The 3,734-nt window shown below is 37.4% G+C and overlaps 1 pseudogene; it reads right to left on the bottom strand.

The window, feature by feature from the left end:
• Positions 1-753: 753 nt before the first annotated feature.
• Positions 754-1,340, bottom strand: LOC143644839 (protein tyrosine phosphatase type IVA 1 pseudogene; annotated as a pseudogene).
• Between the last annotated feature and the right edge of the window lie 2,394 nt (positions 1,341-3,734).

The raw sequence follows: 3,734 nt of genomic DNA, 5'->3' as shown, positions 1-3,734 counted from the left end.
CCCTCTGATTCATTTGTTAGACCTTCCTTGCTAAGTTGTACCCCTAAGTGCAAACATTAAATTAACTGTAAGGCTTTTTATTTGTCTGGAGACATTAAAGACATGTGCTTCTGTACAATGTAGATTTTCAAGATGGAGGTTTTCTCTACTATCCCAAAATGAGATTTATAGACACACATTAAATAATCACCACAAGGCTTGGTAAAAATCAAACAGAATTCACTGTTTGCACAAACCTGATGTATACGAATGTGGCAGGTGTAAATATAAAGTGAACAGGCAAATAACTATATAGGCCCTACTTTCAGTGTTTGAAATGAGTGAAAGAATAAGCTACATAAGGTCTAGAGTATTCATAATTCCTAGAATTTTAAGTTCTGTATGATATCAAAAATATACAAGTGTCATACTGGGCATTTTGGTACCTAATCTCTCTAAATTTCTTATATGTTGATAGATTCTGGCATAGGATTAGATTTGAAGAAGATTTAATAACTCAATATTGCATGATTGAAGGAGGGTCAATTATTATAAATCATAAGTCTATTTTAAATGCTCATGAGCAATGATCTTTTGCTAAGAGTCCATATAGGCTGATTATAACCCAAACATAGAGGCTGCAATTCTATCAAACTTGTAGCATGGCAAAACCATTTTTCACTACTCCTCTGGAAGCTTCATTAGACATATTCACCTTCCTCTCTCCACTTAGATCCTTCCTCTCTCCACTTCCACTTCCAAGGCACCCCTGTTTTATTGAATGCAATAGTTGTTTCTGTGGCCACTGGAGTCTTTGAAGTACAGCTGCATTTTAGGATGATACTTCTCTAAATACAAAAGTTGCTTGCTGTTAAAAGCTCCATGCCCCTTTTGTCTTATGAACTATGTTGCATCTTCATATTTCATTCCAGCTTCGGTGAATGCTAGGGCAACAAGCACTGGCGCTCTCCCACAACATGAAACACAAAGAAGAGCAATGCAGCCACCAGGTTCTTCAAGAAACTTAAATTTATAAGACTTAGCCAATCATCAACAATCTGATTAGCTGGTGGTATACCATCATCCAAAGGCCAATCAAGAACATGAATGCCTTCTTTCTCTACAAGAGCAGTGTCATAAGTTGCTTCACATGCTTTTCTTATTGTGGTAACTCCTGACTTTTTAAGTTCCTCTATAAATTTGCTTAAAATTGCATTGGTTGGATTGTGTGTAATCACAAACCTCATGTTCTTGTATGTGACTTCCACGGGAGTTGGGTGATTCTTTTGATTCATATTAACTTAATTAAGAAAAAACCACTCAGTAGGGTTATGAAAGAATTTTAAAAATTGAATACAGAGAAGATGTAAAGAAACGGAAGTCAACTGCAATATAATCTACTTGAAATTCTAAATGCTTTTAGTGTGAAATTTGGAGTAATGGGAAATGAAATGAACCTCTTAATAAGAAGCAGTGATTCTTCAACCCTGTAATATTGAGGCAACATAAAGAAGTTGTTTTAGTTGGCTAACGTTGCCAAATGCAACATCCCAGAAATGGGCTGGCTTTTAACAATGGAGATTTACTAGCTTGCAAGTTTGCAGTTCTGATCCAGTGAAAATATCTAAATCAAGGCATCAATAGGACAATATCTTCTTCCTGAAGAAAGGCTGCTAGTAATCCAGGACTCTGTCATATGGGAAGGCATCTGCTAGTCCTTCTGTCTTTTCTCCCAGGTTTTGTTGTTTCTAGCTTCTGGCTTCAGTGGCTTCCAATATGTTTCTGTGGGTCCTCTCTGTTGTCTGTGTGTCCTTCTCCTTCAGTTTCTCTGAATTTTCTCTCTCAGCTTCTCTGTGTGCTTCTCTGAATTTCATCTCCTATATAGGACTCCGATAAGAAGATTAAGACTCACCTGGAACATCCCTCAACTGAAATAACCTAAGCAAAACATACCAGCCACATTAGGCTACACCCACAGGAATGGATTAGCATTAAGAATATGATCTTTTCTGGGCTACTTACCATCATGTCAAACCATCACAGACATGCACTTAGGTTTACCCTATCCACATCAGAACTCTTGTAAAATGCTTAGCAGATTTCAGTTAAACACTTGTGTCCAGGTTAACAACTCTTAGCAAGTTCCTGGGTGGAGTAGTAATCTGTTTTGACAGTTCACTTGTCTACATAAAGGTGGTGCTGTGCAGTGACCACTGGTCTTCAGAGACTCTGTAAATGTGTGCCCAAGAACACCACAGAACTGAGGAATATATTTACTCATTAAAAATTGTGACCTAACAATGCAGGTGGTCCCAAGGCAGTGGTGAAACAGGCAGCAGCTCCAAGGCAGGGTGCAGCAGTGGTCGTCACAGGGTGGTGGCTGTGTAGGTGGCAGCAGAGGCACCAGGCTCTGTGATGCAGTGAGTGGCTCCAAGGAGAGTGCCCAATCTGTCTCTTTTGATTGGGGAGTTTAATCCATAAACAATTTTATTACTATAAAGCCAGTACTTACTTCAACCATTTTATCCTTTGGCTTTTATTTTTCATCTTATCTTTGTTTCTTTTTATCCTTTTAGGTACCTTTACTGATCGTCTTCATTTCTACACTCTCCAAGTATCTGTCCAATCTTTTCTTTTCAGCCTGCAGAACACCCTTTAGTTTTCTTGTAGGACAGTTCTCTTGCAAACAAACTCTCTTGCTTCTCTTTGTGAATATTTTACACTCTCCCTCATTTTTGAAACATAGTTTTGTTGGATAAAGATTTCTTGGCTAGCAATCTTTCTCTTTCAGTAACTTAAATATATCATAATATTGCCTTCTTCCCTTCATGGTTTCTGATGAGAAAGGCACTGAATCTTATTGCTTATCTCTTGCTGCTTTCAGGAGTCACTCTTTATCTTTGACATTTGACTTTCTGATTAGGATGTGTCTAGAAGTGGGTTTATTAGGATTTATTCTGTTTGGAGTAAATTGTGCCTATTGTTTATGTATATTTCTTTTCATAAGAGTTGGGAAATTTTTGGCCATTATTTCCTTACATATTCTTTCTGCCCCTTTCGCCTTTTCTCCTTCCAGGATACCTGTGATGCATGTTTGTGCACTTTGTGCTGCCATTCAGCTCCCTGAGAGCCTGCTCAATTTTTTCCATTCCTTTCTCTATCTTTTCTGCTGTAAGATTGCCATTGTCCTGTCTTCTAAGTCACTGATTCTTCTGCCTATTCAAATCTGCTGTATGATTCCAGTGTATTTCAATCTCTTCTAGTGTGCCTTTCATTCCTATAAAAATGTTTCCTTTCAAATTCTTTATGCTCACCAGTGTCTTCTTAATGTCTTTATCTCTTCAGCCATATTTTCTTTTATCTACTTGAATTGACTTAGATTTGTTTGAATATCTCTTATTAGTTTTTCGAAATTCTGCATCTCCTCCAAAGCTTTAATTTATTCCTTTGACTGTGCCATTTCTTCCTGATTCTTAATATGGCTTGTGATTTTTTGCTGATGTCGGGGCATCTGATTATCTTGATGAATTTACTCTGAAGGTCAGTTTCTCTTTTTTCTTGGGTTTTATTGTTAACTGACTTTGTGTTAAGGCCCTTCATTGACACGGCTTAATTTATTCTAGACCTTTAGAATTGCCTGTGTTTAACTGATCAGAATTTTTGAGCTTCTACTTTATCTAATTCTTGCCCTGGGTGTATAGTGCAATTTTTAAGCTTGTACTATTTGTGCAATTGTTTCACCCCCAGGAGAAAAT

Source organism: Tamandua tetradactyla, chromosome 8, assembly GCF_023851605.1.
Source record: "Tamandua tetradactyla isolate mTamTet1 chromosome 8, mTamTet1.pri, whole genome shotgun sequence".
NCBI lineage: Eukaryota > Metazoa > Chordata > Mammalia > Pilosa > Myrmecophagidae > Tamandua > Tamandua tetradactyla.
This window is presented reverse-complemented; position numbering and strand designations above follow the sequence as displayed.